We start from the raw sequence: 26,662 nt of genomic DNA on the forward strand, positions 1-26,662 counted from the left end.
TGGGTGACACACAGAAAGCGAAGTTGATGGATGCTGAATACGACCCGCTAAAGGTCTGTTTGGTCCGGCTCTCGAGAAAATGAGAGAAACCAGCACTCTCAGGAAACAAGAGCACGAAGCTTTCAACCCTTTTTTGCTTTGCAAGCTGTCTCAGAACCCACCCAATCAGCGGGCACAACGGGGCTTTGCCACAGCCGCGGCTGCGAGAGGGAAACGAGGAGTGCTAGCCAGCGTTTCGAGATCAGATGGCGCGGGGCCGCGGGGGAAGCATTAATTTGCAGCCATTGCAGCTAGAAACCCATCAGCCCCACCCCGAGAACCGGAAGAAGAAGCGTGCAACCTGACACGCGAATGTTCCCCTGTTTTCTCCACCTGCAAAGAAAAGGAGGAGAGAACACAGCCCAGTTCTAAGTTCGAGGAATAAGGGAAACTGTTCAGTGTAAACAAGCACTCAAGGCATATGTTCAGTCGCACGTCAGTATAGACGTTCGCGCAATAAATATTGCATCATTGCATCCAAGCCACAGGCTGAGGGCGATCTGCAATCCAAGTTCAAAAATAAAAAAGACAATAAATGTGGCACTTTCACATCCAGGCGGTCAGCCGAGGGGGATAGTGTGCAAAAATACCAAGAATTTAGCATGCACCCCCCTAGTGTTACCGCTGGAGGGCGCGCTCGCGACGTCATCAACATGTGACCAAAGTTGTCTACCTCTGGGTTCTCTTTCTGCGTGCCTCCTCTATTGGCGTGCATGTGCTGTGCATCCGTGGGTGTTGAGCACGATTTTGCGGGGGTACAGTTCAACTTCAATTTGCCATGAAACCACCCATGTGTTGGTCTCGGTGGCCGAAGGAGAGTCAGCCCGCGTCCTAACAGCTGAGATCAACTCTCTTCTGGGCAAAAGAGCGATCAGAGTTGTTCCGGAGGGGGAAAGCCGTCAGGGTTTTTACTCCTGGTACTTTGTGATCCCGAAGAAAAGAAGCACATCTCTTCGTCCGATCTTGGACTTGCGTGTGTTAAACAAGCACCTGAGAAAATACTCATTCAGAATGTTTACACACAAAGCGCTCTGTCGGTCGATCTGTCCAAACGATTGGTTTGTGACGATCAATCTATCGGACGCATATTTTTACATAGACGTTTACCCGTCACACAAAATATCTGAGGTTTGCGCACAGAGGCACTGCCTACGAGTTTCAAACCATTTCGTTCGGACTGTCTCTCGCTCCGAGAACTTTCAGCAAATGTGTGAAAGCGGCTCTTTTACCGTTGAACAACGGGATACGAATTTTGTCATATATAGATGATTATCTGATATGCTCTTCATCGAAAGAGAGCGAGCGATCAAAGATGCGGGGAGCGTGGTCACGCATCTCTGCAACTTGGGATTCAGAATAAACAGGGAAAAGAGCCACTTGAGTCCTGCGCAGTGCGCGGAATATCTAGGACTCAGTATAGATTCCCTCTCCTATCGGGTCATGCTGACAGAGAGGAGAATTGCATCTTTCACACAGTGTCTCTCCTATTTTCGGGCGGGGACTATGGTCCCGTTCCGTATGTGCTTACGAATGCTGGGTTTAATGGCCTTGGTGATTTCTGTGGTGCATTTGGGACTTCTTATGATGAGAGATTTTCAGAGATAGGTTGCGCGTTTGCGGCTATGTCCCCGAGGTCATCTCAATCGGCTGGTCAAAATAACGCATGCGTGCGTGGAAGTGCTCCAACCAATGGGGATGACCCGCGGTTTTTCGGTCGGGGATTCCTTTTGGGGTGGTGTCGTCGAGGGTTACTATGACGACGGACGCGTCTTTAGTGTGCTGAGGCGTGACCCTAATGGGCAGAGCTGTGAATGGCTTTTGGCCTCCACAGCTAATCCTGAGTCATATAAACTACTTTGAGTTGTTGGCAGTGTTTTTAGCACTGAAACATTTTTTGGCTTTCATAAAAGGGCTGACATATACTAGTGAAAACCGACAATTCCACGGTGGTCGCATACATCAACCGGCAGGGGGGTGTGCACTCCATCCAGTTACATTAGTTAGTGAGGGAACTAATTATGTGGTGTGACACGAGGCTTTTATCCATTAGGGCGACTCATGTTCCAGGCAAATGGAACAGGGGTGCGGATTTTTTTAATTTTTGGAAACCCCCTGTACCGGGAATGGAAACTGCACACCCAGGTGGTGGAGCAGATATGGCAGAGATATGGTCAGGCTGCCATAGATCTCTACGCCTCGCAAGAAAGCGCTCAGTGTCCTCTGTACTTTTCTCTAAGGGACAAAGATGCACCGTTGGGTGTGGATGCTTTAGCCCACCCCCAAACGTCTTTCTCTATGCATTCCCTGAACTCGGCTCTTCATACGTATGTCAGGAGAACAGCAGGCTTCGAGAAGAATGACCAGTTGTTTGTGTCTTTTTGACCAAGATGGCGGCACGTGCACAACGCGAGGCCCAGCGTCTCTCCAGAATTTTGCGATTTAGTAGCAATTTCTCCATCAACAGCAAGTTTATTCACGAAGAACAGGCTTGCACACATTTCATACAGCCGACAAGCATTATTAGACATCGGCTACACTCACAGATACGGACTTTCAACCAACTTTGAACTCCCTCGGGAAATCGCCCGAACACCGCAGACCGCTGATCCAGCTCGGCCGACAGCGAGACCACAGCGCCGGCGGCGAGACTGTAAACAAAGCAGGGGGAAGCGAGGCGGCATCAGGGCTAAGCTAAGGCTAAACCCGCATCAACCATCTATCCCAAGCGTCCTCCTTGCTAATGTACAGTCTCTTGCTAATAAAATGGATGAGCTGCTGCTCCGGATATCATCACACAAACGGATTAAGGAATGTAACATCATGATTTTTACGGAAACATGGCTCAACAACAACATTCTCAGCAGCGCCATTGAGCTCGGGGGTCGCAGTGTTTTTCGGGCAGACAGGACGGCAGAGGACTCTGGTAAGCGCAGAGGTGGAGGTCTGTGCATTTATGTTAACTACTCATGGTGCACGGACTCTACGGTTACTGAAAGTCATTGCTCTGTTAATTTAGAGTATTTGATGATTAAGTGCAGACCCTTTTATTTACCGAGAGAATTCTCAGCCATTGTTGTGACTGCGGTGTACATTCTGCCGGATGCTAATGCTAAGCTAGCTATGGAGGAACTGCATGCAGCTATCAGTAAACAGCAGTCTGCACATACTAAAGGAGCTATTGTTGCTGGAGATTTCAACCACTCCAACCTGAAATCTGTTCTACCAAAATTTCACCACAATGTCTCCTGCTCTACCAGAGGGGACAAAACACTGGACCAGGTATACACAAACATACACAGCCATTCCCCTACCCCACTTGGGTCAGTCTGATCACCTCTCTTTGTTCATGCTACCCAAATACACACCACTTATCAAACATGTGAAACCAGCTCTGAGGACAGTAAAGGTATGGCCAGAGGGGGCCATTTCTTCTCTACAGTAACAGTTTTAGGATACTGACTGGAACATGTTCGCCTCACAGGCCACACTGGACTCTCACATGAACATGGACATTTACACATCATCTGTTTTGGACCATATTAACACGTGCATTGACAATGTCACTACCGTCAAACACGTAAAATGCTTTCCTAACCAGAAGCCGTGGATGAACTCTGAAGTCGGTCTCCTGTTGAAAGCAAGAGATGCTGCCTTTAAATCTGGCAGTGCAGAGGACTACAACATAGCCAGGGCCAACCTGAAAAGGGGCATCAGGAAAGCAAAACTCACATTCAAACTCCACATAGAAGAGCACTTCCACAACTCTGACCCCAGACGCATGTGGAAAGGCATCCAGTCCATCACAGACTACAAACCTACAGCTCAACCAACCAGCAATGCCTTCCAACCGAACAAACTTAATCACTTTTTTGCTCGTTTTGACCAAAGCACAGGATATTTTACACCAACCATGGACTCTTCTACTGCTTACAGCCCACTTTCACTCTCAACAACGGACGTCTATTCAGTGTTTAGCAGAGTGGATGCACGCAAGGCAGCTGGACCGGATGGCATACCGGGACGTGTTCTCAGAGCATGCGCTGGACAACTGGCACAGGTTTTTACTGACATTTTCAACCTGTCACTGGCCCAAGCCACAGTTCCTACGTGCCTGAAGACCACTACCATCATACCTGTGCCTAAGCACTCAGCTGCTGAATCCCTGAATGACTTTCGCCCAGTTGCACTCACCCCCATTGCTATAAAGTGCTTTGAGAAACTGGTCGTGAAATCACCTTACTGCAGGCCTACCACCTACACTGGACCCATACCAGTTTGCCTATCGCCCGAACAGGTCAACAGAGGATGCAGTTTCCACAGCTCTTCATTCAGCTCTCACCCACCTGGATAAAAGCAACACATACATCAGAATGCTGTTCATTGACTCTAGCTCTGTATTCAATACAGTCCTCCCCACTGTACTGATCACTAAGCTCAGTGAACTGGGTATCTGTACCTCCACTTGCAGATGGATTCTGGACTTTCTCACCAACAGACCTCAATCTGTCAGGTTGGGAAACCAGGTATCCTCAACCCTCATTCTCAACACTGGCATACCGCAGGGCTGTGTTCTGAGCCCACTGCTCTACTCCCTGTTCACCCACGATTGTGCTCCTCTGTATAACTCCAACATCTTCATCAAGTATGCAGATGACACCACCGTGGTCGGCCAGATCGAAAACAACGAAGAATCGGCCTACAGGGAAGAGATCCATAATCTGGCAGCATGGTGTGCCACCAACAACCTGACCCTCAACGCCACAAAGACCAAAGAGCTCATTGTGGACTTCCGGAAATCCAACAGCAGGAGACATCTACCAGTCAACATCAATGGAACTGAGGTAGAGCGATTCTCCAGCTTTAAGTTCCTGGGAGTTCACATCTCTGAGGATCTGTCCTGGCAGCAGAACACGTCAGTTCTGGTTAAAAAAGCACAACAACGCCTGTACTTCTTGAGAAGTCTCAAGAAATCTCATCTGTCCCCGAGGATTTTAACGAGTTTCTACCGCTGCATCATTGAGAGCATCCTGACCAACTCCATCACTCTATGGTACAGAGGCTCCACAGTGTGTGAACGTAAAGCACTGCAAAGGGTGGTCAAAACCGCCCAACGCATCACTGGCACCCAACTACATGCCATTGAACACCATTTTACCACAGCAGATGTCTGCGCAGAGCTCACAACATTATCAAGGACTCTTCACATCCCAGTCATAAACTGTTTAACCTCCTTCCATCCTAAAGGAGATACAGGAACTTATGCACCAGAACCAGCAGGTTCAGGGACAGCTTTTTTCCATCCACCATCACACTACTGAACTCTAGACTACACCGCTAATCACTACAAAACAAACACAAACAAAAGACTGTATATAACCTCTGTACAATACATGTACATACTACATAGTATAAAGAATTATTTGAATAAAGAATGCTTTTATAAATAAACAGGAAGCAGTGGTCACTGAGAGGATACTAGAAAATGCCTTTTTGTAATTTCCCAGCAGTACTGGGGCATGGCTTTGTTTTTAAAGTGATATGATGTCTATTTTAATACAAACCCGATTCCAAAAAAGTTGGGACACTGTACAAATTCTGAATAAAACCAGAATGCAATGATGTGGAAGTTTACAATTTCAATATTTTATTCAGAATACAAATAAATGACATATTAAATGTTTAAACCGAGAAAATGTATCATTTTAAGGGCAAAATAAGTTGATTAAAATTTTCATGGCATAAACTAGGCATAAATAAGTTGGGACAAGGCCATGTTTACCACTGTGTGGCATCCCCTCTTCTGTTTATAACAGTCTGCAAAGGTGTGGGGATTGAGGAGAGAAGTTGCTCAAGTTTAGGAATAGGAATGTTGTCCCATTCTTGTCTAATACAGGCTATTTGCTCAACTGTCTTAGGTCTTCTTTGTCGCATCTTCCTCTTTATGAGTTTTCTATGGGTGAAAGATCTTCACTACAGGCTGGCCATTTTAGTACCCAGATCCTTCTTCTATGCAGCCATGATGTTGTAATTGATGCAGTTTCTGGTCTGGCATTGTCATGTTGGAAAATGCAAGGTCTTCCCTAAAAGAGACGATGTCAGGATGGGAGCATATGTTGTTCTAGAACTTGGATATACCTTTCAGCATTGGTGGTGCCTTTTCAGATGTGTAAGCTGCCCATGCCACACACACTCATGCAACCCCATACCATCAGAGATGTAGGCTTCCCAAATGAGCACTGATAACATCTTGGGTTGTCCTTATCCTCTTTAGTCCAGATGATATGGTGTCCCAGTTTTTTTTGTTTTTTTTTTTATTCGTCTGACCACAGTACAGTTTTCCACTTTGCCACAGTCCATTTTAAATAAACCTTGGACCAAAGAAAACTTGTTTAGATATGGCTTCTTTTTTTATCATTCCTGTATGTGATGCAGTGCCATCTAAGACCCCGAAGATCACGGGCATCCAGTATGGTTTTCAGTGCCTTGCCCCTTACGCACAGAGATTGTTCCAGATACTCTCAATCTTTGGATTTCCAACTTTTTTGGAATGTGTAGCTCTCATGAAATCCAAAATGAGCCAAAATTTCACGACATTTACAAATATCTCACTTTCAACATTTGATATGTTATCTATATTCTATTGTGAATAAAATATAAGTTTATGAGATTTGTAAATTATTGCATTCATTTTTTATTCCCAATTTGTAGTTTCCAACTTTTTTGGAATCGGGTTTGTGTGCTGTAGAAAATTTGCTATGTTAGAGGCATTTCTTAACAAACCATATGATTTTCAGGTTTTTCACAGTTGTTTACTGAGAGTGACACAAAGACCTCTTCTCCTTCTTTAAGACTGGCACAACGGCCACACCTCCTACAGTAAGTTTGATAGGTACAGATGCCACGCCTCCTTCACATGATTGATAGCTACAGATGACACATCTCCTTTATTAAGATTGACAACTACAAATTATAGGTCTCCTTAACATGATTGACAGGTATAGATAATATGTCTCCTTTACTAAGATTGGCAGGTACAAATGCCACACCTCTTTCACAAACATTTATATACAGATTACACACATCTTTCTTTAAGATTGACAGGTACAGATCACATTCCTCCTTAAGTAACAGATGACATGCTTGCTTGTATATTATTGACAGTAACAAATGACAGGCCTTCTTTAATAATATTGACAGGTACAGATATTTATAAGTACAGATGACACACTTCTTTACTGAGACTTCCACAAATGCCACACCTCTTTTACTAAGATTAACAGGCACTGAGATTTATGGTAGAGAAGCCACCTTCACTGAGACCACACTTTTCTAACAACAAATACATCTTTGATAAAATATTATTATTATTATTATTATTATTACTATTATTTTTCACTCATAAATAGTTCTCTTTTCTTCTCTGTGACTTAAGAGACTTTAGTTGGATTAACATTTAAAAGTTTTTGCCTGCAGCAACAGGAGTGGGCTTGAGGAGCAAACACCCTCCTGAACTCATCCACTTTACTGACCTTAAGCCAGTGTGTCATGATGTGTGTCAATGTTACACGTTTCTGTGTATTGTAAATCCAAGTCATACTGTAAATATTACCAATGTGATTAAAAACTGAACCTGACAGGAGAACTTTAGATGGATCCACTCATTTTATTCATTCATTCATCCATTTTCTCCCGCTTATCCGTAATTCGGGTCGCGGGGGCAGCAGTCTAAGCAGGCCCCCGCCTCCGACTGCTGCCCAATCCTCATAGCACCGTCCCTTATGGTCCCTCCTGCAGGTGGTGAGCCCACGGGAAGCCACTCATTTTACTTCATTTGAAAATTTACTTCAATTGCTGTGAAGTTTTATTTTACCTGCTTTGGGTTACCATAATTTCTACTTCAGGCGTATTATTGTGACAAGTTTTGGGGGTGAGTCATCTCTTTCTTTAAATTTGCTATTAAATCTTATTTACTAAATTATGAAAATAGGGAATCAACTCCAAAGCTTTGAAATTATCTGTTTTTTAAAGACTAAAAAAAGGAAATAGCTTTTTTTTGGTGTTTACCTTAAAGCTTAAGTGTTGAATCGTACATTTGAATATATAAACTCCAAAGCAAATCAGATATTTACTTAGCATTTACTGTATGATAGGACTCTTCATCTTTAGGACATGTTGATATGAAAAAATAATTAACTTCAGGGCTGTATCAGTAACTCCACTTCATCACACCACCTGAGCACTCAAAATAACACTGCACATTGTATTTCCTTGAACTGATGAATCATTCCACTTCAAACAACTTTAATAATGCACACACATTTGTGGATTTTCCAAAACAGAGTGCAAATGAAACATTATTCATGTCTTGTGATGCCCCCTAGAGACCTCATTCAGGTCCCAATTTTTTTTAAATATGCAAACCTCAAACCTGTGAGGGATAATTAACATGGAGCCGGCAGATAGAACATACAGATATTGCTATGCTTTGATTTAATACCTGGGCCTTAGACTATTTTTCTTCCCTCCTCTCGTGTTACTGACGGCCACAGTCGGAGTAATCATGCATCCTTCCAAGAGATCCCTTGAAGGTGACCTTGGTGGCATGAGCATGTGAGAAATGAGGGATATGAAAGTCGTTAATGTTGTGTTAGAATTCACTAATAGCTCCAGGAAATGCTGAGAACAAAAAGTCACCTAGGACAGAGTACTAGTTTTATATACACTGCAGTGTTCACACAGTTAAAATGCTGGGACTACTTTTAAAAATATCACATTCTAACACAACCATTTCAAAAGCTTATAGAACCTAAAGGTTTATTCTCTTTAACCATTTAACCATTAAGTGTCCTTTGATTGTCCTGCTGATGAAAAACTTTAAAGATCCTTTGTAGAGACCTACAACAAGTTTCCACTATCACTAACTTTTTAGTGAGTTTTTAGGGAGTCTGAGCTCTCACCTCCTTTACAAGCTGGCACAACAGATCATCCTGTGGGCCCAAGGTAAACTGCTCTTTCTGAGAGCATTTTACATCCAGGGGTGGTTGAATCAAGGAGCAGATGCCCTTTGGCAAGGCAAGGGCCAAGCACTGGGGAATGGAGGCTACACATAGAAGTGGTGAAGCAAATATGGAGAAGATTTTACAGAGCGCAAGTGGACCTGTTTGCGACTAAAGATATGTTGCGCTGTCCTCTCTGGTTCTCCCTTACACACCCAGTTCCTCTTGGGCTGAACACCATGGTACAGGCATGGCCCAGGCTCCACCTGTACGCTTTTCTCCCTGTAGCTCTGCTCCTGGAAATGTTGGATAGAGTTTGCTGGGATGGATTCCGTCTCCTCCTGGTATCCCCATACTGGCCAGGCAGAGCCATGGTTTGGACCTTCTCTCTCAGGCAGGGGGTGCTTTTATTCACCACTGCCCTGAGCTGTGGAGGCGGGTAGCCACTGGTCTCTCGGCCGAGGTTGTAAAGACAATTCTTCAATCTAGAGCTCGCTCCACAAGGAGGTCGTACGCTACAAAGTTGCCAGGGGAATGGCGGCTCCACCTCGATGTGGTGGAGCAGGTTTGGGAGAAATTCAGGAGAGCCTAGGTGGATCTGTTCATGTCTCGAGAGACGTCGCACTATCCCCTCTGGTTCTTTCTTACTCTCTTACCCGCTGGGGCTGGACACCATGGCTCAGATGTGGCCGAGGCTGCGTCTGTACGCCTTTCCCCCCATCGTGCTGCTTCCAGGAGTTCTGGAGAGAGTTCGCTGGGAAGTAGTCCATCTCCTCCTGGTAACTCCAAGGTGGCCAAACAAACCATGGTGGAGACCATACTTCACTCCAGAGCTCCCTCCATGAGGTGGTCGTATGCTGCCAGGTGGCGTCTGTTCTGCTCGTGGTGTGACCATTATCAGCTGTATCAGTCCACTGCCCAGTTGGTTCAGTGCTGGATTTCCTCCAGGGGCAGATCACCAAGGGGTTGGCTCCATCCACCCTAAAAGTCTATGTGTCCATCATTTTGGCTTACCACGCCCCCTGTAGCCGGGCAATCTCTGGGCAGAGACCCGATGGTAACGCGTATGGATAACCCGGTGCGACCTAGAGTGCCTGGGTGGGACCTGGCCTCTGTCTGAGTCCCCCTTCAAGCCTCAAGGCATCTTGGAAGCACCTTTCAATCAAGGCCATGTTCTTGTTGGCCATCTGCTCTATCAAGAGAGTAGGGGACCTGCAGGCCCTTTCTGTGGCCCCCTCCTTCTTGGAGTTTACCCCCAGGTATGGCTAGTGCCTTCCTGTACCCCCGTACAGGTTACATTCCCAAGGTGCCCATGGTCGTCCCACGACCTGTAAGATTTCAGGCATTCTATCCTCCTCCGTTCTAAGCCCCAGACCCTTTCGGGGTCAGAGCTCACTACGCCCGGAGTGTGGCTGCCTCAAAATCTTGGTCCTCTGGAGTTCCCCTCCAATACATATGTAACGCTGCAGGTTGTTCCACCCGCTGACCTTTGTGTGGTTCTATAACCTAGGCCGCAGTGCCACTTCTGTCCCCTCAGTCTTCCTCTAGCTGTGTTCGACAGACACACACTAGGCAGGGACTGGTCAGTCTGGCGTTATTGGACACTCGTTCCCAATGTGTTTAGATGCAGCTTGAGTTCCTGAAAGGGAACGTCTCTAGGTTACGTATGTAACACTAGTTCCCTGAGGGAACGAGACGCTGCGTCTCTATGCCACACCTCCAGAGCCCTGCAGGATGTCCTAACCTATGTTTAGCAGTAACCTTTAATAACAAAGGAAACTACTGATTAAATGACGTGAAGAACAGATGAACACACATATTAAAGAAAATCATGTGAAGTTATCATCTGTTAGTGATTTTTACATGGTTTATTAGAATAATTACAATTTCATATATGACGATTAAGTTTTAACTTGCCTTTCTATTTTGTATGAAAATGAGGACTCATTTACACGTATCTGTGGGTATATTTTTCATTTTAATCTACAGGTCTGTGTGTTGGCATTGGGAAGTATTGTTTTTACGTTTTGATTGATGAGAATGTTCACATACAATTTTAGCACCAAGCCGTATGATGTATGGATTGATTGTGAAATCAAGATAAATTCAAAACATGTTTGTTAACTTGCTGGTTACATTTAGCGTGAAAACTTAAATTTTGTTTCAGCTCCATTCTATTCATTAGAAGTCTTCCTGACATTCTTTAAAACTCCAACATCTCACCGGAGGGGTGATTAAAAATCCTACCATGTGGGAGTTTCACACCCATGAAATAGAGGAAAGACTGTTATAGTATAGCAAGTAGGTAATGGAGAATGATCTTTCTTTTTTCTGAACCACATATCTTCGTAGAAAAGCAAAAGTGCACTCATTGTTCTAATGCCCAAAAGTGTATAAAGTAAACAGATATGTTAAATGTAAAGAGTACTAAGCAGACAGAGACAGAAATGGATAGAGACATAGAAAGTCATTGAGAAGGAGAGAAATTCCATTATCCTTGAGAAGAAAAAAAGGCATCAAATTAAGCATTAGACTTCCTCTGTAAGCTTTGACAAAATTTAATATACCTGTATTTGAGCCACGCAACTCTCTCAAGATTTATAAATTCCCAAGTGTATTCAATAATTACCCCAAGCAGGCCAATATAATACAATTCAAACCAAAGATAGAAGTTCTCTAATGGAAGGAAGATGTCATGATAGCTGAATCATTGCTATGCAGAGTAATGTTGAGGCGAGGAAGGCAGGTGGTTTGAGGAACTTCAGATGCACTGGTGCAGTCACATTATGCTACTATGCAGGCCTGGGGCCTTTTTGTGGGCTGGATGGATGGATGTGATGTCCATGTCTCGTAAATAGCTGAAACCTGTGCTAAAATAAAATAAACTTACGCTATTAGCCTTGTCGTGAACGGCGGACCAGATTAAAATATGGATAAAGATCACTGTGTGTTAAATGCTTGCTTGCAGTTTAACAGGAAGAGAATATTTGTCTCCCAGATTAATGATCTCAAAAAAGCATGCTGGTGGTTGCACCACAGTGCAAATGTCTGATAAAGTCTGAGAGTGATAGGTTGAGAAAAAAAACACCACAACTACTAAATTTTTGTCCTATAGCCTCAGGTCTTAAGTTCCCCAGGGACCAACCTTCAGGACGCCTCATCAAATGATGCTGTATTCCCTTACATTGGATTTCTGTTGTGTACCTTACAGCTGCGAGATTCATTCATCTTGAAAATTACGGCATCTTTCTCTGCTCTTGTGGGGATGCAGTGTAGCAGTCGAGGAAATTTATTGCACCACAAGTCGTGACAGGGAGAGAAGCCAGAGCTCATACACATCTGCTTTTGTGTTTTCACTATTACATTTGGTTGAATACTTTTTTGTTTGGGACAAGACTTTTGTGTGTGTGTGTAAATTAAGACCAATCATTATTGCTTAAACATGCTGCCAGGCAAAAGCAAGCGTTCTGGTGGTATATTGCATTTATAGATTTTTAACTCACAATTTATGGTGTTTGATTTCATTCCTTGTAGTTAAAATCTCAAATACCTCCAGTCTGAGAAAATCTATTTTTCCTATTGCTTTGATACACTGGCTTAATTATCTAATAGAAAGTTAACAAATTTAGTTTACATCATACTTTATTTTATATTAATTTATAGCTTTGCTTAATCTCCATGAAGCAAGAAAATGTGGTATAAGAGGAATAAAATGCTTCAGGACATAGGCAAATATTTTACTTCAACCACAATATTGATTAGTTTACTTTAACAGTGATTGATTCCTTACTTTCTGTCCCAATTGTTTATTATTAACAAATAGACCTTGAACCCCCAAATAACTTAAATCCCAGACCTGAACTCACTTACTCCATATTCCCTGTTCTTCCACTTTCCCTCACTTGGGCTCTTAATATTGATCTCCGAGCCCCGAGATTAGACAGCTGGATAAATGATGTCGGATATGTGGGAATCCTCTGGGGGTCCATTCCCTGACACCTCTGTAGATTACAGCTCGACATGACTCCATCTTCTCAGCCCAGAAGCCATTAAAGCTCTGAAACACGATGAGGTCATTTTTGATAGAACCTGGAAAAAAAAAAAGTCCTCAATTATTTTTTGGGACCGGTGCATTGAAGGAGCCATTTGGACTTTTCCTCGCATTAAAGAATTCATGAAATGAAACCCCTTGATATGGCTTTCCATGCCTGAAGCTGCTCGTTTTTGAGCTGCTCCATTCCCATTGCTATTCCTGTTCCCCACTCGGACGACATTGATCTATCCTTGAGTGTGTTGGCTGCAGGACTTTAAACCAAACTCGGTGCATTAAGAGAACGCCCGTCGATATGAAGCTCACAGTAATGATTTTCTTGTCCCTGCGCATGTTCTTCAGTAAATTGGCTGTGTAAACCTCCTGTGACATTTTATTCGCTTCAGATGTCGGAATGTCTCAACAGGAATGGGGAAGGAAGCAGCAGAAAACATAATGACATAAAAAAAAATCTCAAACTTTCTGAGCTTAAACTTTCACAATAAAATTAGTAAAAAATAATGCTTTTATTCAGGATATTAAGCAACCTTATGTCTAGAGCTAATCAAGCACAGGAACTTGGTCTGTTCCTTATAAATGGTAAACCCAGTCCGGGGACCACTTAAAAAGAAAAAAAAAATCATCTGTTATCAGCATCATGACTGTCTTTAAATTCCTGAGATAGGGTGAACTAAAATCTTTTGACACTGAAGTATAGGCCTCGTCATATCACTTGATTCAGCACAGACTGGTATTTTTGCGTTTTATTTATTAACTTTTTTATTCCAGTTACTACCGAAGTTGTCAAAAACAAAATCAACAAAATCAATCATTTACAGTAATGTTAATTAATGTACACTGTCCCTGTCAAATAAATAAATAAATAAATAAAAAATGTTTTGAAATGCAATGTGTATAGAATGTAGCGATTTTATAGGGCTTTAATTTGCAAATTTTTGTAAATGTTTGGGTAAACCAAAATGTCAAAAAACAAATTATTTTTTTACTATTTCTTTGCCTTCATTTCAACTCAATAGTATTATGACATTCAACTGGACCGAAATAACAACAAATCTTGAAACTTCAGCAAAATATTTTGACCAAAAAATGTAAACATTCTCAACGAAATCTAAAAGTTCTTTTATTATCTATTATTTTCGTAATTTTTGAAAAACGTAACTACTTTTCTTTATCTACCTAAATGTGTTTCTTCTGGATATAATCTGCTCTATGACCTGTAGTGCATGTATGTAAGAGAAACACTGTTGCAGGTGTATAATATAATAATAAATCTAATAAATATAACAGGATTGTAAGTGAATATACAAGGATGACGTTTATTTAATTATGGAAATTGAGGCGCGTGTGTGTGTGTGTGTGTGTGTGTGCATATCTTTCCATCGTCATGAAATTCATCTCCACTCAGTAAAGGGATTACATCATCAGCACCAGAACCAACGCTTCTGCCTCTGAGCCCAGACTGCGGACTAACAGCGCCATCTACTGTTCTGCTTCAGAGAACCTGTTCTGTGGAACCGGAACTTGATTTCATAGATTGAAAGAGAACATAGACGACAACAAATAAGTTTGGCCTAAGGAATGAATGACGTCTTTACACGACTGCCTGGTGTATGTAAATATTATTGTGAGGAGGACAAGATGAAAATCTCCTATATCTTTCTCTTGGTTTCAGTATATCTCTTTTATCCCTTCTACAACTTTTCTTGTATCACTCTCTTTCTATCTGCCGCCCTGTATCACTTTTCTTCACTCTTCTGTCTCTTTTTTTCTTTCTAAATCTCTAATTTTATTTTTGTGTCTGTTTGTCTATATGTCAATTTTGCTTGCCTTGTCTCACTCTTTCTCTTTTTTCCCTCTGCCTTACTTTCTATATCTTTCTGGCTTTCTCTCTACACCTTTCTATATCTTACTTTTGTTTTTCTCTCCTTATTTCCCCATTCTCTTTTCTTTGTAATTCTTTACCTCATTTTGTGCTTCTTCATTGCCTCTTTTTCCACCTGTCTGTCTTTGCATCTCTCTCTGCATCTCTCTCTCTCTCTCTCTCTCTCTCTCTCTCTCTCTCTCTCTCTCTCTCTCTTCACACACACACACACACACACACACACACACACACACACACACACACACACACACACACACACACACTCTCTCTCTCTTTTTAATGTGTTTTTCTTTTCTCTTTATGCATCTCTTTATGCAACTGTCTCTCTCTTCCTCCCTGTCTCTCTCTCTCTCTCTCTCTCTCTCTCTCTCTCTCTCTCTCTCTCTCTCTCTCTCACACACACACACACACACACACACACACACACACACACACACACACACACACACACACTCTCTCTCTTTTTAATGTTTTTCTTTTCTCTTTATGCATCTCTTTATGCAACTGTCTCTCTCTTCCTCCCTGTCTCTCTCTCTCTCTCTCTCTCTCTCTCTCTCTCTCTCTCTCTCTCTCTCTCTCTCTCTCTCTCACACACACACACACACACACACACACACACGCACACACACACACACACACACACACACACACACACACATTCTCTCAGAAGATTTTGACATTACATTCAGCTGTGTTCACAATTAAAGTCCAGTACTCTTCCTTCCTTCCCTCCCTCCCTCAATTTTTCTTTCGGCCCCTCTTTATCTCTTCCCATGCGAGTAGAGACAGATGTTGAGCGGACAAGGTCTCTTATTATCTTGGCACACGGCAGAATCCATCACTGTGCTAATTTAGAGAAGGAGACTTGGCTGTAGGCAGTGAGTGCTCACTACTGTACTTAATCCAGACCTCCCACAGTTTGATTACTTATTGATGGATTGGAGCTGCGTTTCCTCTGACCTGTGTGTGTGTGTGTGTGTGTGTGTGTGTGTGTGTGTGTGTGTGTGTGTGTGTGTGTGTGTGTGTGTGTGTGTGTGTGTGTGTGTAAAGATCATAGATCAGCATTACACATACACTTGAATAGTCCATCTAATAAGGCATGTTATTGTATCATAACCATATTAACCAATTTATTTTTGTACTAGTATTTTCTTTTTTTTATCTTGTCTTCAATTAGGAGGTGTAAGAGCCATTTTTTGGTTAAAGGTAAAATTCTAAATCAAACGATCACAAGCAGTCGTAATACTGTTTTTAACTTTAGCTGGCATTACTTACATTAGCTGGCAACCCAGCCATTAGGGTTGCACAAGCCAGTCCACCCAAGCCCAAATAAATAGAGAGGGTTGCGTTAGGAAGGGCATCCAGTGTAAAACATGTGCCAAATCAAATATGCAGATCAAGAGAATTTCATACCGGATCAGTCGAGGCCCGGGTTACCAACGACCGCCACAGGTATCGTTAGCCAAAAGGGTACCAGTGGAAATTGGCCTACTGTTGACCGAAGGAGGAGAAGGAGAGGAGGAAGACGACTACAGAGATGGCAGGAAATGGAGAAGTGTAGGAGGGTGGAGGTTCGGGTTGGTTAGGGTTTAAATGTTGGTACTATGACTGGTAAAGGGAAAGAGTTAGCTGATATGATGGAGAGAAGAAAGGTAGATATGTTGTGTGTTTAGGAGAACTAGTGGAAAGGAAGTAAGGCCAGGAAAGTTGGAGTTGGGTTTAAACTGTTCTATCATGGGTGAATGGTAAGAGCAAGTGTGTGTAGGGGTGATTATGAAGGAAGAGTTTAGTAAGAGTGTTGTGGAGGTGAAGAGAGTTTCTGATCGGGTGATGAATGTAAAGCTGGAAGTTGAAGGGGTGATGATAAATGTCTTCAGTGCCTATGCGCCACAAGTGGTTTGTGAGATGGAGGAGAAGAAAAAAATTCTGGAGTGAGTTAGATGAAGTGGTAGAAGTGGTACTTAGGAATGAAAGCTAGGGCAGATTTAATTGGGCATGTAGGTGAAGGAAACAGAGGTGATAAGGATATGATGGGTAGGTATGGCTTTAAGGAGGGGAATGTGGAAGGGCAGATGGTGGTAGATTTTGCTAAAAGGATGGAAATGGCAGTGGTGAACACTTATTTTAAGAAGGAGGATCATAGGGTGACGTATAAGAGTGGAGCAAGGTGCACACAGGTGGACTATGTTCTATGTAGAGGATGCAACCTGAAGGAGATTGGAGACTGTAAGGTGTTGGCAGGGGACAGTGTAGCTAGACAGCATCTAATGGTGGTCTGTAGAATGGTTATGGAGGTGAAGAAGAAGAGGAGGAGAGTAAGGACTGAAAGAAGAATAAGATGGCGGAAACTGAAGGAGGAAGACTTTGGTGTGAGGTTCAGGGAAGAGGTCAGACAGGGGCTTGTTGGTGGTGAAGAGGTGCTGGATGATTGGGCAACTACTGCAGAAGTGATAAGGGAGACAGCTAGAAGGGTACAGTAAAACCCTATTGTACGAGCAACTAATAGTACGAGCAAATGGAGATACGAGCGACCTTGCTCGCAAAATTTGACCCTATTTTGGGAGCAAATTTCGAAGGCACAAGCAAACCCACGCTGCCGGTTCCCCGCTTTCGGCCAAGGGTAGCATCAGTCGCTTAGTTGATGACGTATCGCTTGGTCGCTCTCGTTGTTCAATGCAGCAAAAACTTTTTTTAGTGTTATATTTTTATTTCACTAGAAATCTTAAAAAAAAATTCTCCCAAGAAAATCAGTGATGGTGCTGGGAAAAATAAAGTAAATAGAATTACCATTGAAACCAAGAAGGAAATAGTCGAAAAGTACGAGCGTGGTGTGCGTCTCACACTCGCAATCAACCACTACCACATGGGTAGGTGTTAAATTATGTTTACATTACGATAATTTGCGGTGTATTTGTTTGTTAAAATAGGCTACAAATACTTTTTAAGTGCAGAAATAAGCAATCGAATGAGGTCCCGGAATGGATTAAATCGCTTTTACATTAATTCTTATTGGGAAAATTAGTTTGAACGTATGAGCAAATGGACCTACGAGCAGTTTTCACGAACGAATTATGCTCCTCCAATTGGGTTTTACTGTACTTGGTGTGACATCTGGAAATAGAAAGGAAGACAAAGAGATGTGGTGGTGGAATGAGAAAGTGCAGGACAGCATAAGGAGAAAGAGGTTGGCAAAACAGAATTGGATCGACAGAGTGATGAGAAAAGTAGGCAGGAGTACAAGGAGATGCGGCAGCAGGTGAAGAGGGATGTGTGGCGAAAGCCAAGGAAAAGGCATATAAGGCGCTGTATGAGAAGTTGGACACTAGAGAAGGAGAAAAGGATTTGTACCGATTGGCCAGGTAGAGGGACCGAGCTGGGAAGGATGTGCTGCAAGTTAGAACAATAAAGGATGGAGATGGAAATGTGTTGACTAGTGAAGAAAGTATGTTGAGAAGATGGAGGGAGTATTTTGAGAAGCTGATGAATAAGGAAAATGAGAGAGAGAGAAGGTTGGATGGTGTGAAGATGGTGAAGCAGGAAGTGGATAGGATTAGTAAGGAGGAAGTGAGACCAGCAATTAGGAGGATGAACAGTGGAAAGTCGATTGGACCAGATGACATACCGGTAGAAGCACAGAGATGTTTCGGAGAGATGGCAGTGGAGTTTTTAACAAGATTGTTTAACAGGATTTAGGTGAGAAGGTAAGAAAATGCCTGAGGAATGGAGAAGGAATATGCTGGTACCAATCTTTAAGAATAAGGGAGGTGTGAGCAACAGTATAGTTTTATGCTGATGGAAGAGCACCACAGACAAATTTTTTGCTGTGAGAATGTTTTGCTGAAAGGCCAGAAGGATTTGCATTGTGTGTTTGAGGATTTAGAGAAAGCGTACAACAGGGTGCCGAGAGAGGAGTTGTGGTATTGTATGAGGAATTCAGGTGTGTCAGAGAAGTATGTGACCGTGGTGCAGGACATGTATGAGGACAGTATGACAGCAGTAAATTGTGCAGTAGGAACGACAGACTGGTTCAAAGTGGAGGTTGGACTGCATCAAGGATCGGCTCTGAGCCCTTTCCTGTTTGCAGTGGTGAAGGACAGCTTGACGGACGAGGTCAGACAGGAGTCTCCATGGACTATGATGTTTGCGGATAATATTGTAGTTTGTGGTGAGAGTAGAGAGCAGTTTGAGAAGAGCCTGGAGGGGTGGAGGTACACGCTGGAGAGAAGGGGAATGAAAGTCAGTAAGAGCAAGACAGAATTCATGTGTGTGAATAAGAGGGAGGGCAGTGGAGTGGCGCAGTTACAGGGAAGAGGTGGAGAAGGTGGAGGAGTCCAGGTACCTGGGGTCAACAGTGCAAAGTAATGGAGAGTGTTTTAAAGAAGTGAAGAAAAGAGTGCAGGCAGGGTGGAGTAGGTGGAGAAGAGTGGCAGGAGGGATTTGTGATGAATATCTGCAAGAGTGAAAGGGAAAGTTTATAGGACTGTGGTGAGACCTGCAATGTGTTATGGTTTAGAGACAGTGGCATTGAGTAAAAGACAGGAGGTGGAGCTCAAGGTAGCAGAGCTGAAGATGTTAAGGTTTTTGTTGGGAGTGATGAGGATGGACAGGATTAGAAATGAGTTTATTAGAGGGACAGTGCATGTAGGTCGTTTTGAAGACAAAGGTGAGGGAGGTAAGATTGAGATGTTTTGGACATGTGCAGAGGAGGTACATGGGGTATATCAGTAGGAGAATGCTGAGGATGAAGCCACTAGGAAGGAGGAAAAGAGAAAGGCCAAAGAGGCGGGTAATGGATGTGGTGAGGGAAGGCATGCAGGTAGCTGGGTTGAAAGAGGCAGATGTAGAGGACAGAGGGGTATGGAGACGGATGATCCGCTGTGGCAACCCCTAATGGGAGAAGCCGAAAGCAGAAGAAGAAGACTTACATTAGCTGGCCAGCTATTTTGTTAATAAAACAATCAAACAGCAAGGCAAATATTTGGTGGGATAATTAAAAATTAGCAGCTCCTCCATTTTCAGTGGCTGCAACTCCTCTATTTTGATTTCCATTTGTTGCAGATAAGTACATGAAAATGTGATGTACTTTCCCCTTCAGTGAATTCAAGCTCTTGGCCCTTGTGAGTTTCATCACTAACTTTTCTTTGTTTATTGGTCATTAGCAAAAAATCGATAAGTAATAAACGTATCTATCAAGTCTCATCTCTTTAAATATAGCTGGTGGTGTAATACACTATGATCTAATACCTGTGTTATAAAGCCTAATCCGTTCTTTTTTACACCTGGGAATTGTGTGCACATCTCTATCAGCAGCTCATGTGGGAGTGAAAAATAACTGCTTTTTTCTCACATGACCGACATGGCGGGACACGAACAGTGACAGCAAACAAATGTATGGTCTCATTATTGACAATGAAAAGATGGATCGAGATGCATTATGCATAAAAGAGGCATATGAAGATGTGAAAAAAATAATAAATTTGAACATTCACTTCGTTTGTACAATTTGTATTTGTTAATTCATAGGCCTTCGTTTTTATTTGTGTCAATTATTTGTAAACAGAATCTCACGATTATAAAACTGTGGGTGTGTTCCAACATGGCATGGTTTGCATATGAAACTGATGTAGCTATAACTACTGTACTGTAGCTAGCTAAACAGTCACACAGTCAAGTATTTGCACCTAATATACTAACCGTTAAAAAAAGTATGTTCAAATTAGATTAGATTTAACTTTATTGTCATTGTGCAAGGTACATGTACAGAGCCAATAAAATGCAGTTAGTATCTAACCAGAAGTGCATAAGTGGCCTATTTACAATAAATAACAGTAAGATAAATAGGGTATGAGGTCCATATATACAGAGATGAGCATGATTAATGTACAGAAGGTGCAGTAGCTAATAATATATGGTATATATTGTAATATGTAATATATTGTGCAAAGATTATGCATAGATAGGCATTTCAGAAGATAACATACTCAATTGCATGATATAGTTATGTACAAGTATGAATGTATGTATGATACAGTATATACAGTATAAATATGGGTGGATTGTACAGTATTGCTGTAGGGTTATGGATGGTGCAAAATAAATGTGTAATGGCAGTACAATACTGAATCAGCTGTTTAGTGCAGTAACAGCCACAGGAAAAAAATATATACTTCAGTCTGTTTGTACGGGCTCTGAGTCACCTGTAGTGTCTGCCCGATGGGAGAAGGGTGAATAGTCCATGGTTGGGGTGAGAGGTATCTTTGACAATGCCCCTCACATTTTGCAGTCAGCATTTATTGTAAATGTTCTCCAAAGTGGGTAGCTGAGTGCCAAAGATTTGTTGGGCTTTACGGTCCGAAGCATTGCAGCTGCTGTACCACACTGAGGATATTCTCAATGGCACAGCGTTAAAAGTTCTTTTTTTTTTTTTTTATGTCTCCTCAGAAAAAACAGGTGCTGTTGTGCCTTCCTGATCAGGATAGAAGAGTTCAGAGACCAGGTCAGATCCTGAGAGATGTAAACTCCAAGGAACTTCAAGCTAGGTACACGTTTAACAGTAGCTACGTTGTTGTGAATGGGAGCATGCGTGTGATTGCCGGCTCGTCTATATACACAATGACCTCTTTCGTTTTCTTGGTGTGGATTTCCAGGTTATTGTCCTCACACTATGCTACTAGGTGCTCTATCTCATCCCTGTAAGCTGTCTCATCGTTAACTCTGATTTGGCCTACCACCGTGGTGTCATCTGCAAACTTAACAATGCTGTTTGAGGCATAGGTAGGTACACAGTCATAGGTGAAAAGGAAGTATAGAAGAGGAAACCATACACATACCTAAGGAACCACAGTGCTGAGGGTGAGACTGGAGTAGGTGACGGTGAGTCAGACAGACTGTGGTCTGTTGATAAGGAAATCCAGGGTCCAGTTTCAGAGATGTGTGCGGGCTAACAGTGATAAAAGCTAAACTGAAATCAACAAACAACATCCTGGCATAAGTGTCGGGGTTGTCCAGGTGAGTCAGGGCAAAATGAAGTACCGTGTAATACTGCATACTGAAATAACCAAAATAACTGAAATAACTGAAATACTGAAATTCTGCATTGCCTACTTACAGAAAATGAACAACTGTCTGCAGATGTATAGCTCGCTAGAGTGAATGTATGGTTAACATGGGGTAAATGCAGTTGAGCGGTTAACCATAATTCACTTCAGCTGTATCCAATAAGATTAACACTGCGTATATAACAGCTGTATCATTTAAGTTAGCTTCAGTGTTGTGTAATGATGAATTCCTGTACTTGTTATTAATAAAAGCATGTAATACAATCTAAAACAATTCAATGAACTTTGAACATTTTGTAGAATACTTTTACAAGACCTCTTTACAACATTGAATGTAACACTAAACAGATAAAATATGATAGAGCAATAGGCATGGTAAGAGTATTTTATAGAACCTTTAGCATGGTAAGAATAACTCTGCTTTACTGTACTGTTGTTGCATTGGTTAGAGCATGGATGGCTTAGCATGAAGACACAAAATTAAATAGATAGATAGAAATTGTCAGTATAGTGTTAATATTTATCTGATCCATTAGCATATAATTATGCTTCTTGATGCATTATTTGCTAAAATGATTACAAGCTTTTACCAAACCTGCTTTAGAAAATTATAAATAAAATAAATAAATAAATAACAGGGGTAATGTTGCATTGCATGGTTATCGTCTGTACGTTTTTCCTTCGCTTCTCAGATGGACAGCTGTGTAATTTAGCCGAGTGTTGGAATGAGGTGTAATATGCTATTTAACTCTGAATAGGAATAATGTATCATAAATAATAAAAAGCACTTTTTCCGTCATTTGGCTCAGGGGCCATTTACTCTATACAGCAAGGTTAAAAGTGTCATTTGTGTCTTGTCATTTATCAAAGCGGTCCGTCAGCGTGCAGCCCATGCTTGCTGATCCGAACAGAGGATCGAGGAGGAGAGAGATAGTGCCGTTATCTAATTTCTACATGATGTTGATGCACTTTGCTTAGGAAAAAAATAATATTTATTTTTAATTACCCTTTTTTTAAACATTCAGTAAATAGGGGGTTTACTAGGAACAAATGTCTTAAAGAGACATGTCAGGTTCTTTGGGTCTTGCTTGCAATCATTTAACATTTTAACACTGCATTGTCTGTAAACAAACCTGTCTTTCTATAATATGTAATATGACACAAAGTTAGACATGTTTAAGAGACAGGGTTTAAGCATCCAATAAGGAGTTTATGAGTTTGGCCTGCATGTTTAGCTTTTTAATTAGAGTATTCAGTCAATCTGTCTTCTGAATAATATTCACAGGAAAGGATTATGTTAATGTGCCTGTTGTAATATGTTTCTATAGTAACCACTTATTTTAATGGACGCATAAAGACAGATGCTAAATGGAAACAGCTTAAAACTTATTTATATGTTTAAGATATCTGTAGGGAAAGTTTTATTTTTCAATGATAAAAGACAGCATCAGCAGTGCATAACAGTGCAGAAAAAGTGTTGTTGTTTTGTTTCGTTTTTCCAACCATATTATGTCAGATTATCAATGTATTATTTGGCTCCAATAAGATGCAGCTAGCAAGCTTTTTTTTATCAGGTTCTGTATGGTAATTATTTTTTTCTCTCTTACTTTATTTCAATGAGTAACGTTTTGGAAACTATTTTTAGCTACCCAGTAACTTTCAGAAAGCACTCTTTTTTTTTTTTTTTGTTAATGTAAAGATAGTTAGCATTTATTTAAACTTTAAAAAGAATAAAGCTAAGTACATATTGTAGATTTCCTTCATTTCATTGGGCTTAAACTGATTAGATTATTGTTTTTGCACACATAATACCTCTCCTATGTCTGTTTCCCACAATTCTTTTTTAAACCCAAGACATATGGATGAGAAGAGGGGCCAGGGGGAGAGGAGGAATGGAGGCAGGTGCAGAGCGAGACATGAGCCCAAAGCTATAATTTGAGAGTTAAAATGTCCGTCGCTGGCTGCCTAGGAAACGTTGTCTCTCTCTTTCTGTCTCTCGTGCTCTTTCTGTCTCAGTCTCTTTCTGTCTCTCTCCATCTTATTATGATGGGAATAAAGCACTTAAACCCCCCTAAACCCAAAGCCCATTCAGCAAATGACAGAAAAAAAACCCAGATGGAGAGGAAGAGAGAGACACAGAGAGGAATGGAGAGAGGAAACAAACACCTTAGACTCGGTGTGTGTGTGTGTGTGTGTGTGTGTGTGTGTGTGTGTGTGTGTGTGTGTGTGTGTGTGTGTGTGTGTGTGTGTGTGTGTGTGTGTGTGAGCGAGAGAGAGAGAAAGAGAGAGCGAGAGAGAAATAGGGTATAGGGAATATTTTTCTTTTTCAAATTGAACAGCACCAGGAGAGAAAAAACTCTGAAATGTTTACACTTGCAAGTCTAATCAGTAATTAGAGTTATTTGATTCCGTTCACATAATTCAGATTGCCTTGTAATATTAACAACATTGAGTTTTATTTATAGCTACATTTAACCTTGTGATACGTCTGTGACGTTAGTAACAAGGTGAAATAATACACATATAAAATGTTGCCATTTGAAACTTAGCCACCAGGTGGCTGCAAATTACATAAGGCACAATGCTTGTTGTTTTACAAAATAATTTTTAATTTGCCATACTGCAAGTGAGAGTGAGACGTCTAGCTCAAATTTAACCATGTGTTATTGCAACATGGCTAACTCTAATTTATTTCTGCACAACCTTTTTGCACTATTATACCACATCTAAACTCTGGACTGTCACTTTAACTCTGAAATTGCACAGAACAGTGTCACTTTTTATACCACACCATACTGCACATGTACACTTTAAGGACAATCACACTAAAACACTTTAATTTGTACTCTGTCAATATCTGCCATACGCATCCATAAACGTCTAGAATTCATGTATATACATATATTTTCTATACTTATATTTTTTTATTTATCTACTTTATTTTTTTATCCTTATATCCTATTTCTTTTTTCATGCTTAAATGTTGGACAGTCTTATAAAGCATTTCACTGCATGTTGTACTTGGTATGTATGTGTATGTAAACTTAAATTTTTACTTGAACTTGAACTATTCAGAGAGAAGTAAATTATAGTAGCTAGACAACGGTGAATGACATCATGAACCTTGTAATTAGCATATTATGCTAATCGCCATCATAATAATTATCCTATATAACCAAAAACACATTTTGCAGGTGCACAAATCAAAGTGAAATGTGAGTTGTTGTAAATAAGAGTGATCAGTGATTAGTTGTAATTAGTCTGTAGAAACTATAGTGATCAGTGGATGGTGATGAGTTGAGTGAACCTGCACTCAGACCTTGCTCAACATGATGCAAGCCTGGTATAACTTTGTGTGATTGTTTCTTCTTTAACAGATCTTTATTCTTATATCTTCCTTCACTGCAGCTCACATGGATTAAATGTATCTGTAATAACAGATGAGGCTAGCTCTAGTTCTCTAATCAGTCAGGCAGATTATAAATATACTAGTATAGACAAACACACACACACACACACACACACACACACATTACACACGGAGAGCTAATGAAGTCAACCATCATTGTGGTGTGATAATGTGTTTATTATCATGCTGCACACGCTCACCAGGAACTTTCTGAAGATGACCTTTACAGCACTGTAACTATAGAAACAGAAGAAAGAAAGCGAGAGAGAGAGAGAGCACAAGCGAGAGGGAGAAGGGGAGAAAGAGAGAGAGACAGAGAGAGAGAGAGAGAGAGACAGTAGCTCCTGAAGTGTAAACGAAGCTGCAATCAGAGCCTCTGCTTATCATAGATTAAACACTGCAATGCTTGGCCATAAACATTGTCAATAAGCTTAGATAAAGGACATGAGCAGCATTTAGAGTTTTCTCCAGCATTTAAAATAAATTCAGTTAGCTGTTGGTAAGGTGTAGTCGTGCTTGAGGCTAGTTAACACAATGCTAGGCTGTACAGGACTCGGTAAGCTGTGTTGTAGCGACACAAGCTATTTCTGATGCCACCTTTAAACACACACACACACACACACACACACACACACACACACACACACACACACACACACACACACACTTTTCTCCACCATCCCTTGCTCAAATCATTATATGGGCTTCGGTTTACTGATTAAAATACATGGTTATTTCACTGCTAAACACTGTGGTAGTGACATCTGACCTGCTATTGGGAACGCGCGTGTGTGTGGGGGTGTGGGTGTGGGTGTGTGTAAAAGGGAGTAGGGTTACTAAAGCCTCAAGTCATTAACAGGTTGCTAAAACCGATCGCTCTGCTCCCTCACAGTTATGGCCCCCCTCTCGCTGAGGTGTAGTAGCATGCTAGGTGGAGTACTTTGCAAGTCCAAAGTCAAGGAGCTCATGGAGTTTGTGACTTGTTTCGATGCCAAGCTGGATCTTGCTTGGCCAGCCAATGAGCAGAAAGCCCCTCCATCCAGTAAGCTTGATGAGCACTTTCTGTTACCAGCATCACAACCTCAACGTCGGAGTCTACTGTTCTTTTCTGACCTGCACACTGAGTTCACACGAACCCTTTTGCTTCCAGCTCCTTCAAGGTTCCTATAGCTGCACCATGGCGTAGCCTTGGCTTTAGGCGTACCAGAGATACTCCTAAGAGACTAC

The sequence above is a fragment of the Silurus aristotelis genome, assembly GCF_946808225.1.
Source record: "Silurus aristotelis genome assembly, chromosome: 1".
Taxonomy (NCBI): Eukaryota; Metazoa; Chordata; class Actinopteri; order Siluriformes; family Siluridae; genus Silurus; species Silurus aristotelis.